The sequence below is a fragment of the Tyto alba genome, unplaced genomic scaffold (genome assembly GCF_018691265.1).
Source record: "Tyto alba isolate M040663 unplaced genomic scaffold, T.alba_DEE_v4.0 Super-Scaffold_33, whole genome shotgun sequence".
Lineage (NCBI taxonomy): Eukaryota > Metazoa > Chordata > Aves > Strigiformes > Tytonidae > Tyto > Tyto alba.
In genome coordinates this window covers 6,323,692-6,336,316 of record NW_024881308.1, presented here as the reverse complement: position 1 = coordinate 6,336,316, position 12,625 = coordinate 6,323,692, and positions in this window count along the sequence as shown.

Sequence of the window (12,625 nt, the reverse complement as noted above, 5' to 3'; positions counted from 1 at the left end):
CAGGAGCCTTGATGCTAAAAGGTACCACCTTACTGATCATTAATACAGCTACTTATTTGTACTTATATTAGTTTTCAGCAAAAACCACAACAGTAAAGAAAATCTTAGCTTTTGTCCTACCATGGGTGAAGTCCAGGAGCAAAATACGTGATCAGGGAAGAAACCACACTTCTCAGGGAGTAGCAAGAGCAGGGTTTTTGTGGAGGATAAGCCAGGAGCCAAGGGTGATGACAGCACATGGGGTACCTGCACTGATGGGGTGTAACCCTGCAGATACCAAACACAGCAGGTAGAGTTGGATGCTGGTAACATTGAGAGCCCCAGGGAGTGATGAACCATGCCCAAGATCCATCCAGGGAGCCCAGTAAGAAGACTAGAGAGGACCTTTGACACATAACCAAGATGTGCTCAGAAGCCAGAGCAAGAAGCACACCCCTATCCCAGGCAAGGAAGATGTGCCCTGGGTCTGAGCTTAAATAAAGTTCAAGTCCCATGGGCAGGGGTGTGTGTGGGGTCCCAGGTGAGGCTGGTCAGGGCAGCTGATGTGCCTTGAGGTGCACCTGAAGGTGCTTCAGGGGCACGTGGCAGATGTGGGTGCAATACTGCGGTACCGAGGGGAGGCTAGCCCAGATGTTCAGAGGCGCCAGGTATTTGAAAGTACCTCTCTCCCTCCCTGCCAATAGCACAGGAGAAAATCGGAGTTTCCATCATTCACCCACGTTCTTCTCAGGGCTTTGAACTGGCGTTGGGAAGGTGGTTTCACAGCTCTGCTGTCAGCAGGGAGCAAGGCCAGCCTCTCTCCCCAGCAGCAACACTGAGCATCCACTGCAGCAGACCAGGGTTCCCCAGCAGCAATTCTGGCTCAAACCTGGACCAACGATCCCTGAATTCAAGGGAAGGACTGTGGGTTCAATGCCTTGCAGCAGACACCAGGATTTGGCCCCTGAGTGATACGCATGAGGGGAGAGAGCCCACTGGGGAATACAGAGTTATTCAAATTGGATGCAAGCTACATTTTATCTTATTGGAGTGGGTTTGGGAGTGATGTAATCACTCAGTGTGCTTGTATGTTTGGGATTGGGATGAGATGCTGTTTATCATGAGCTGACAAGTCAAGGAAGGATGCGAGAAAATGATCTGGGACTTCCCATGCAGGACTTGCTGGAGCTGTGAACTGGGGGAGACGTGACTGGAAGCCGTAAGGATTAATGGCCCCTCTGCTGCTGTACAAGGCGCGAATGAATGAAATTCTGTTCCTCTTAGAAAGGAATGCCATTAATTCAAGGGGAGATAGTCCAGATTTTTCTCCAGTGTGATGAAAGCAGAATTTGGCCCTTGATCTTGCACAGAAAGCGCCTGTCTAGCAAGTTTGAGGCTCTTCTTTCCATTTCTCTTTTGTTTTGATTGTATTTTCTTCTGTAGAAACATTTTTTTTTCCAGTAAATGCAGAGAGAAAGGAATAGAGAGAGAGAGAGATAGGCAGGCAGGTTGGTAGAGACACCAGCAGTCAGGAGGGAGGGAAAAACAACTGAGCAGAGGGGAGCTGTGCTGGGAACACAGGGAGCTGCTCCTCCCTGGGGGGGTGGGGGGAGATGCTGAGGTGCAAGGGGTGAAAAGCCTGTGGAGGGGTGGAAGGTCCCTGGCACCTTTGTTGCCTCTTTCACTGGAATTCATAAGTAAATACAGAGTTTATTGAAACTGCTCTGGCTTGCCAGCAGCCCCTCTTCGGTGCTCGGTGGAATTTGGGGCGGGAGGGGACCAGGTGGGGTCTATGTTTGCTCACATTCCTCTTCCTGCACTGGTTTCGGGATGCCGGTGCAAAGCAGGGGATGGTGGTGGGGCTGTGTGTGTGTCTGGGAGGGGCGATGGGCTCCCTTGGCTTCTGGTGCATTCATGCCCCAGTAGCTGATCTGGGATGGGGAGGCGATGCCACGTGGGTGATGGGGAATAGAGTGGAGGGGCAGGGTTTTGTTGTGCAGAGGACCAGGCGGGTGAGCTGGGAGAACCAGGGTTGGCACTGGAAGCCAAGCAGGGATGAATGCCCCAGCAGTTGAGGCTGTGCCATCCCCCAGAAGGGCACCAGGTCCCCGGGGAGCACGAGGAAGCAGTGTCCTTGCTGAAATCCTGTGGGCACACTAATGGAATGGGTTCTCTGCCCCACACGTGTCCAGTTCCAAGCAGATGAGCTCCCAGGAGGGACAACCCAGCACCTGGCCACCCGTCAGCCCAGCTGCACCCAGCCCCTCTCCTCTGGGCTGTGGTCCCATCAAGTTTCCAACTGTGGGGTGCTCTGGGACCCTGCCAGAGCACACCTCACAAGCTATATCTGCTCAGGCTGTCTAACCTGTGGCTTTGCTATCCATCAGAGCAGGGAGCTTCACCTTGTTCCCTAAATGAAGCCAGTGGAGCCTTTTCTTACAGAGCAGCTGAGATGGAGCCACTTTGCTGTGTGTCACCCAGAACAGTGGCAGGCTGAGCTCTCTGCCGAGCTCCACCTCCTACCATGTAGCATCACGTTTGCCACCCACGTCCTGCTTGGAGCTTCTCTCCGCTGGCAGGACGCAGTGGTACAACAGTCTACAAGCAGAAGCAGCAGATGTTTTAAAAAAATAAAGAGGCAGTAATCCAGAATTTTGCTGATATAAACACAATACCAGTACTGAATACAACTGAAGGAAGACAAAAACATCCCAAAGACATAAAACATCAGGCCCCTTGGAGAACCTCCAGGCTACATGTACCAAACTCCATCAGCCTCAGAGAAATGCGTGCTTAACCCCTTTTCAATCTCTGTGGCGATCCAGCCCTTGAAGATTTATGGCAGACTCTGAATGAAGGATCTTCCTTGACTTGTCCTGCTCCTTTAATTATGGGTGAGAAACCTAATAGCCGCCCTGCAGACACCCATCTGACCGTCCCATTCCCCTCCCAACGGGATGTGTGGCCCATTCCTTGCCGTCAGTCCCCATCACCTCCGCAGCTGGGTGCAGGAATCGGTGCAGGGCAGTGAGGGCAGGGCAGGCAGCACGAGCAAGTGGTGTTGTGAATTCCTCTCTGTCGACGCCGCTCATTCCCAAGCCCTAATTACGGCGGTGCTGCAGGGACCGGCCTGGCACGGCTGGATCCCAGGGTCAGGCAAGACTCTGGGGGCCAGCTGCGCTCCAAAGACAGCGCTGATGTATTTTGACAGGACTTAAGGACACCTGCTACTTTCGGAGATTTGTCTCTTTTGCTAGTGAGCTTTTGAATGACTGTGTGTGTGTTGACAGGGGCAGATATCACTGGAGGGTGTTGAGGAGGGAGCAGGAGGGAAATCTCCAGAGAACGTGTCGGGAAGGATTTTTCTTGGCCACTCACCCTACAGTGAGTGATGGGCACCGAGGAACTGGCATCCCTTGGACCTAGCTCACGTGTATTAGCTTCAGTTGCGAGGCCTTACCATATTCTTAATGTCACTTTAAAGCCAATTAGCAGCTTTAATTTATGGAGACCACACACATGCCCAACCCTTGTATTTATGCTGGATGACTTCCATCTTGGAAACTTTCTTGGCTCTATGTCCATCCCCAGGATGTTTCCAGGACTCCACCTTCCCCTGACCAACCCTGTGGCCATGGGGGAACCAAAAGGATTCACGGCCAAAACATCGAGAGGGAAACCGAACTACCAACCTTTCCCATCCATTGGAAGTGTCTCAAGCTGAGCAAAGCACATGGTCCAGGCAAGGGAGGGGGGCGGCTTTAACTCATGAAATAAAGAGCATGTTCTGCTCTGTGGGTGCAATACAGAGAAGGGTGAACTTCTTTCATGCCAGTGCCAGGCCTCATAGACTGCAGCTAAGATGCTGCACCCCAATAGATCTAGTGGTCTTGATGGATTTGCTCCAAACAGACATCAAAAAGAAAAACTGGCTCTGTATGTTCTTTTCACCAGCTTCATTAGAATCATAGAATAGTTTGGGTTGGAATGGTCCTTCAAAGGACATCTAGTCCAACCCCACTGCAGTGAGCAGGGACATCTTCAACTACCACAGGTTACTCAGAGCCCCATCCAACCTGACCTTGAATGTTTCCAGGGATGGGGCATCTACCACCTCTCTGGGAAACCTGCTCCAGTGTTTCACCACCCTTGTAACAAAAAATTTCTTCCTTAAAATCACCCTCTATCCCCCCTTCATCTCTGTCCTGGTTTCCCTAATCTCCTGACCTAAGGGACTGCCAGCCCCGTAGCCCCGTAACCAGCAAGCCCAGACTTGACTCTCCCAGGCGTAGTTCTGCTGGACACATCGTCGGGGTGACACTGTTCAGGGTCCCTGATGCACAGCGGGCAGGGAGGGCAGCTCTGAGCTTCACAGGCCTGTGCAGGAGCAGGGCATGAGAGATCAGCTGCCTGCTTTAGCATGGGCTGGTCCTGGGTGGGAGTGACTGGGAGCCCAGTGAGGTCAAAAGGTGTTTTTCAGCCTGGGAGCCACCATCCCATCCCACACGGTGTTACAGTGCTGAGCTCCCTCCATAAAGTGCCTGGTGGGGGATGTAGAGCCATGTTGGCCAGATCTCCTTGTGAGTTTCCAGACACGTTCTATCTATCTAATCTATCTATCTATCTATCTATCTATCTATCTATCTATCTATCTATCTATCTATCTATCTATCTATCTATCTATCTATCTATCTATCTATCTATCTAATCTACATACCTACCTACCTACCCATCCACCTACCTATCTATCTACTGTCTATATCTATCGCTCTCTATCTCTTTATCTCTAGATCTGCTGTTTTTCAGCCAGTGGGAAATTAAGGCTATTCTCAGCCTTGTTCCCTTTCTGTGCATTACCTGCATTCCCCCTGTGAAGTGAAGGTGCTTGATGTCTTCTCAAAATGTTTCCCTGCCTCTTCAGGAGTTTTTTGCTTGGCCAGAGTGGTGGATTGTGTGAGGAAGGCTGGAACGAGCATTGCTGCCCACCTCCCCCAGCGTCAAAGCCTCTCTGTCTGACTGCTTTCATGTGCAAAATGAAAAGCAAAAATACACCTGATCTATGAACTTTGGACAGGCCCTTTCACCACCTCAAAGCAGTTGACATTATCTCTGGTTTACCTCCTTCCTCTCTTTGCTGCAAAGCCTGGACACTTACGCCAAGTCCAGTTCTCGGCTCATCTGCTCTTTCAAGGAGTTGGGAGGTCCCAAGACCAGTCACTCTCGGCATCAGGACTCTGACATCTGGTTCAGCCTTGTCTATGAGTCACTTGGGGAGCTTGGGAAAGTCATGTAACTATTCCTAGCCAGTGCACCTGACTGCTGGGGTGGCGTGAGTCCCACCCCAGTGGGTCCCAGTTGGCCACCCTTCTCCAAGTCTTCACCTCCAAGCACATGCCAAGCTCCTTGAGCTCTTCCAATGGAACAGGCTTTGCAAATGCCCCACGGGCTGATGTCCTATGGTGGGAATATAGGTGTCCTATGCCAGCAGTCCTGAGGCAGCCCATCTCCAGAAGAGAAAGGTGCAGAGATGCTCCATGTAGTCTTGCATCAGCCATCAAGATTTCAACAGGCACTTTCATGTAATGCCATTTTGTGGTATTTGCCTGCTTCTCGCCTTTGCCCTGTGGTCCACTCCATCCCACTATTTTAGGGAGATTTCAACTATTTTATTGCATTCTCTTCTCAAGACCAAAGACTGCTCACAGCGTCCCTGGTGTTGAGCTGGAGAAACGCCTCTAGTCCCAGCTTTACACCAAGGTTAATGGAGCAGTGCCTGGCCCCATGTGTGTTAATTGTTCACAGACTCATTATTGCCCTTCCCTGGTCTTTGTTCTTTCCTCGGAGGGGCTGGGAGCCATGGACCTCATGCACACTGGGTCCCAAACACAAGAACACTGCAGGAATGGGAGCTGGCAGCTGCCAGCCAGGGGTTGTTGTAGGGGATTTTGTTCCACTGCCTCTGCTGGGGCTTTGTTTTTCCATCTCCATCCAATGAAATAAACACTTGCACATGTTGCGAAGTCCTACGGAAGGAGCTTGGGAACTTTGCTTTTGGTTTCCACATCCTTGTGGAATGGCTGCCCCCACTGGCCTCCCCACCAGCCCAACTCGCTCCAGTGCCACACCCAACACCCTCAGCTGAGCGGGACCTCCATGCTCTCCCCCCAGGGAATCTGGTGGGACTTTTCCCCAAGGATACAATTCCCCCTGAGGGACAAAACCTGGTGGCTGTGGGAGATGGTAGCAGGAGCATCCCCGCTGTGCATGACTGGGGACAGAGGTGAGCCTGATGCCCGTCTGGAGTGGGGTGGGGGGATGAGGAGCACGAGCATGGCAGGAGGAGGAGACCCTTGAAGAAACACCTCCGGGACTTGCTGTTCCTCTCACCGTGGGACCCCAACCGTCCATCCCAGCTCCTTGGCGGAGCTTGAGGCTTTGTGCCCCTGGGATTCATCCAGACCTTTCCCTCAACCTCCCCCTCCCCTTTCCTGTGAGCCCAGGGGCCGTATGGGGAAGGAGGAGAGGGGGGAAAGGGGGAGGGAGCAGTTTTAGGCCCTGTTGCTTCTGCTCACAGACGTGGCAGTCCCCGCTCGCACTGAAGCTCCAGCACTGGCAAGCACAGCCCAGCCTGCTTTTATGTTTCCTGCCTCAGCTCCCAGTCAGCCCTGGGACAGCTCAGCACCAAGGTACTGTGCTGGCCAGGACCCCCACCAAGCTGGCCACACTGGGGGGGATCCGAGCCCCGGGGGAACTGCGAGCCCCTCTGAGCATCACGGGATGCAGGCAGAGTGGGGTGAGAGTGGAGAAGAAGGGCGAGCCAGTCGTGGGAAGAAGAAAATCTGATGCAGTCTCCTGGTGTCCCCTCTCCTGGTGTGGATCAGGAGATGCTCACCGGCCAGGGTGATGCCACGGCCAGCATTAACCCCTTCCACGGGGGGAGCCCAGGAGCGGGGCTGGGGCTTACACTGGCCTCCCCAGCCCCTCTGCTGTGATGATTTACATCAGCACAGCCCAGATCCAGCCCCGATCCCGTGGGGAAGGTCCTGCCCCTCCTGCCTTCCCCACTTGTACTTGGGGGGTGTGGGGGTCCCTGGGGAAGGCTGCAGACCCCAGCAGAGATGAGGGAGCTGGGACTAAGGCTGCGTGGTGCATTGTGCCCACAGGAGCGTCCCAGCAACCCCCAATGCAATTAGCTGTCCTCTGAAGCAAGCCAGGGGTTTGCCTCTCCTGGGACATCCAAATTAGTGTCACCATCTGCAACGCGTCACAAATCAGGCAGCCCTCTCTGCCCTCCACTGCTGTCACCAGAGATGTCAAGGTCTAACCCCGACCACAGCAGAGAGGGTCAAATTCTCCTAGAAGTTGGGTCTGTCGTGACCTGGCTGTTTCTGGGTCCTTTGCTGCATCCCAGGCAGAGCAGCTGCACTCGCATTTGGGGGGGATTCCTGCAGAATTAGGGTCTTCCCAGAAATGGGACCTGGGTGCCACATAGGACACCTAGAGCAGGGAGAAGGCAGACCCCCCATCAAGGAAAAGGCTGGGCTGGGAAATGGGGCAGCAGGTGGCAAAGGGAATAAGTAGTCCAATGTCCCCAGTACGAGGCAGGCTGGTCCTTTTTTGGGTGCTCAGCATTGGAACCCAGTTTCTTGGAAAACTGCAGTTTTCACAGCATCCCTGCCAGGCAGTGGGGAACCAGACTGTGGCCCAGGTGGAAGCCTGCCAGCTCCTCTCCTTCCCTCCACATCCCTGACTCTGGCAAGTGCCACCAGCAAGATACAAAGAACAGACATTTCGTGGCAGAGAGACACTCACGTCCCCGCCGTGTTTGCAGCTCGGCTGCTTTTGCTCCCCCAAACAGGCGAGCCCGAAGCTTCCCCTCCACCTCTGCTGTGTTTCAGCTCCGCTTTTCTGATGCCATATATAAAAGGCAGGACATAAATAAATAATAATAACCAAAAAACTGAAAAAAAATCCCCACACAAACACGTAACAAATCAAAATGACCCCGTCTGTGAATGAAGGGAAAGAAAAGGCGGGTCCCTCCCTGGAAGTCTTGAGAGCTTCCAAAAATAGGCTGTGGCCCCATCCAAGGCGAGCGCAGCCAGGGTTTGCTCGGTCAGCGCCAGCACTGGAGGGGAGCAGTGGTTTCCCAGCCCTGCTCCAGTGCCTGTGGATGGATGGACCATGTCCCCCTCCCACAGGCACAGCAGCCAAGAGCCCCGTGGTGCAGTGAATGGCAGCGTGGGTTGGGTAGTGTGAAATCCCTCCAGTACTCAGGGTGAAATTTTATTTTCCTGCTTACAGCTGAGCAGCCCATGGGCCACAAAACACTTCAAGCCAAAGGTGGGCATGGGTGGTGCCATAGATCGGATGGCAAAAAGGGTCCCATGAGGAAACACGCCCCAAATTTCGGTGCCCAGCTGCCTCCCAGACCTTGTATTGTCTGTTACACAGACCTGGAGGATTTTCCCCATTTTCCCAGGAGTCTCCATGATGTGCTCAGAATGTGCAATTGGATGTTTTCTGCCTCCAGACACCCCTGAGAGCGGTGGCTGCTGGGGGTGGGAGGGTGCTGGGGTGGCCAGGGATGGCAGAGGGACCATGCTGTCCCCGCAGTGTGGGGTGATGCTGGCAGCAGCCCCTCTCCCCACTGTGCATCTCCCCAGGCTTTGGGCTTTTCCCAAGCCTTGCTGCGGGAACGCTCCTCACGCCGGTCGCTGCCTCCCACATCTGGGAACCATGAGCAGAGCCATGGGGCCGGGGATGGAAATTTGGCCTTGGCCTTGCTGGGTCACCTGTCTCAGCCCTGCACCCAGCCTGGGGGCTGCACAAAACCCCCAGCAGACCTTGGCCCCCTTCCCCTTGCCGGAGGCACCTCAGGCCTCCCACGTCTGGGCAGGATCTGCCACCCCTCTGGGCGCAGGCAGGAGGGGGAGAGATGGAGTTGGAAGTCGCGCTGCGCCAGCGGCTGTCTGCGCTCGGGCAGCACAGCCTCCCCTCTCCTGCGGCCGGAGCCACATTCCTGCCTTAACCTGGCGTGCCGCAGTTCAGCGAGTGTGTGCACGAGCGCACACGTCCTCCAAGAGCTCCAGCCGGTGGCCAAGAGGCTCCAGATGCTGGAGGAGCTGTGCACAGCTGCTGGCCAGCAGCGGCAGAGTGGGAAATAAAGAAATAAAGAATTGACACCCTTTCCTTTCCCTCTCCTTTTTCCTTTCCCCTCTTCCAGACGGACAGAAAGGAAAAGCAGCGCCCAAGTCCGGGCTCCCCTTGCTGGCACCATCCCTCTCTCGCAGCTCTGCACTCAGCAGTGGTGCTGCCTGACCCCAGCACAGCAGTGGGGCATTCCTGTGTCCCCTCCATTCTCCTCGGTTCATCCTCTTAGCTCCCAAGGCTGGACTGTGCCTGCAAGGTCACCCCGGGCAGAGCTGCCTGCCTGGCTCGGCGAGGGGAACCAGCAGGCTGTGGCATTACTGGAAAGAGAAAATCTCCCTGAATAATTGAACGGGAGCCTCGTGAGTTGAGCTGTGCAGGGCCTGCCTGAGAAATGAGAGCATGGAGAAGGAATGTCAGGTATTTCCTTCTGCTCTCCAGCACTAGAGCAGCCCCAGAGAGCGGGCAAGGGCAGAGGAAGGGACCAGTCCTGCTTCTCTGCATCCCTTTGCTGCCAGGGAGATCTAGGGTAGCCTCCAAATCACAAGCAAAGATGCAGGGGTGGAAGCAAGACTGTGTCTCATAGGCAAGATACAGATCTGATGCTGTCAGCTCAAACAGGAAATGAAATGGAGAAAAAGCCTGCAAGAATTGCAGGAGGTTTTATTCAAAGATTAGATCGATCAAAACATTTCTGCAGTGTAGGAGCTGGGAAGGAAGCTGCCTCAGAGGGGGCCAAGCTTGGTATTTAAAATGGAAGCGTTTCCTGGGCCATCAGCCCAACGTGCTTGCAGGAGTGGGATGGGGAGGGTTTCACACTGGCATCAAAACCACGGAGACCCACAGACCATCCGTGCCTCCTCGGCTGGGCTGAAGATCCCCCCGTGGGATGTTCATCAGGGATGGAGAGGAATCACTCCTCAAAAGCAGAGGGGAGATGGAGGAATGGAGAAACACCAACCCCCAAAGTTGAATTCAGGTCACGGTCCTGCTGCCCCTTGGTTTTGTTTCTTCCTTTGCGTGGCTTGCGGTTGAAACTCTAAACCGGCTCATCTGGCCGGCCGGCCGATTGGGAGCGGGGCTGCAAAGCTGGATCTTGGCGCAAGCCTCGCATCGGCTCCGCATAACCCCCAGCCATTTGCGCACGATGGAAAAGCACAGTAAAGCTTTTGCTTCCTAGTTTGCATAAGCACCGCTGCCATTTCCAGAGAGGATGGGGAGGATAACAGGCAGCCGGCGGCTGGGGCAGGATGGAGAGGGGCTGGTGCGGAGGGGCAGGAGGGAGAACGGCAGCTACAGCGAGGGGCTGTGTAAGCAGCGGGGTTTTCATCCTGCTGAGAGCAAGAGTTGGTGTGTTTTGCACCCACAAGCACCACTGATGTGGAGATCAGAGGAGACAGTTCAAGCACCAGCAAAGACACTAATGTCCCTGTGCCTGTGTAGGGTTCCCCGCTGCAGAGCGCGGCCAGCGTGGGCCTGAAAATACCCCCCAGCTCCCCCGATTTTCCTGCCCCAGTGTTTCCAGGCTTAGGTGTGCAAACACAGCACTTCCCTGCAGCTGCACAGCAGATGAGCGGTTTGCTCGCTTGTCTGGCAATGCTCTGCTCTGCCTCCAGACACTCCCCGATTACACGTGGTCTTCCGAAATGCAACCAAGCAGCAAAAGAAACGAGCAGCTCTGTCCTTCCCTTTACTAAACTCACAGGCTGAAACTTCATCACCTCTATGCTTGTATCCAGGGGTGGGGGCAGGTCCCAGTTTCACTAGCTCCCAGGAGAAAATTATAAAATGGAAAGCAAAGGGAATAGAACAAAGCAAGAAGACAACCCCAAACTTAAAATCTGTTACTTTGCTTTTACTTTCTTCTTCCTCCTTATGTTTGTTTCTGAGCATCAGTAAGAGGACTGGCCATGCCAGCTATCCCACATGTGAGGTTTGGCTTAAATCATCAGAAATACAGCTGCTTTCCATGAAGAATATTAAGTTTTTCTTAAAAATTTGCAGCTGAAGCTTTTGAGTTTGGGACAATCCCCAAATCCCTTCTGGGGGCTCTGCAGGCCAGGGCACCCACACCTCTTCCTGGCAAGGTCATGTTGGATGAGTCCTGCTCTGCCCTCTCCTCCTGGGCCTCTTGGCAAGGAGGACCCCAGAGAAGTGGCCTCCTTGGGGTCACCAAGGAGCTGTGACATCTGCAGGTGCTCTGCATGTTGCAAAGCCCTGCAGCGATGGTGCCAGAGCTGTTTGCCTTTACTACTCTGCCCAGGACGCAGCTCCCAGCTTCAGCTCTCTATAACCTTGTGCTTTACAACTCAACAGTTCCCACTTTTTACCCTTTCCCAGATTTACTCCTCCCTGGGTGTCCATCCTGCCTGTTGCAGGATGCTTTTGTCAAGCTCCTCACCCCAAGGCAGATGCAGGTGGGGCTGGTCCAACCTTGGACCTGTGGTCTTGCTGCCTCCCCTGTCCCGGCCCCTCCTGCTCGGCTGATATCCAATATTGCAGTCTCTGCTCCAGACTCCTCGAAGGCTGTTTTCTGCCGCTTGTCTGTTCTAATTTGGGTCTTTGGCGGGACGAGTCTGTCTCCTCTCTGGGTGTGGAGCCAGCCCTTGCTCGTGGCTGTGGCTTGGACCCGTCTGCCTGTGGCCAGGCTGCTTGGCTTTGGCCCCGCCTGGGGATGCTCCTGGTCCTTCCCAGGGAGAGCTCCAAACCCTGTGGCAAGAGTGGCAGCGGCAACTCAGCACCCTTTGGCCAGGTGTGAGCAGGGGCACGGCCCCTTGGGTCCCTGGGGGAGAGAGGGAGCCCCCATTGCACCCACCGTGCCCCTGGACCCATGCTCCAGCACGCATAGGGCTGTTGGGGTGTCCACGTTGCCCACCTGCCCTTTTGGCATTGTTCTGGGTTGAGTGAGTGGTGGGGTTTTTGGTGGCAGGGGAGGGGGCTATCAGGGTGGCCCCTGTGAGAAGCTTCTCGAAGCTCCCCCAGCTCCAAGTCAGCTCCACTTCTGTTTGGGAAATTGAGCCCATCAGCTGCGCCTCTGCGATAACGTATTTAAGAAGGGACGTGGTGACGGGCAGTGGGACTGGTGAGGAGGAGTTGCTGCAGCTGCGTGAACACCAAGGTCAGTGGAGGAACGGAGGAAGAAAGGAGGGGGGAGGTGTGCCGGAGCAGAGACCCCCCTGTATCCTGTGGGGAGACGGCAGGGTGGCCCCCCCCTGCCACCCATGAAGATCTACGGTGGAGCAGACATTGATTTATGGCCTGTTGCTCCTGCTCAGCTGATTAAGGTTCTGTGCCCGAAGAAGGCCAGTGTCTCATGGGAAAAGGCAGCCCTGCTGCTGTAATTCAGCGCTGGGAGGATTGCAGCATGCGGGGGAGTCCCACGCTGGAGCAGCTCGGGAAGGGCTGCAGCCGTGGGAGGGAATCCAGTCGGAGAAAGTTAGTGACCCATGACGGAGCAGTGTGGGGAACACTGTGGCCCATGGGAGGAATTCAAGTT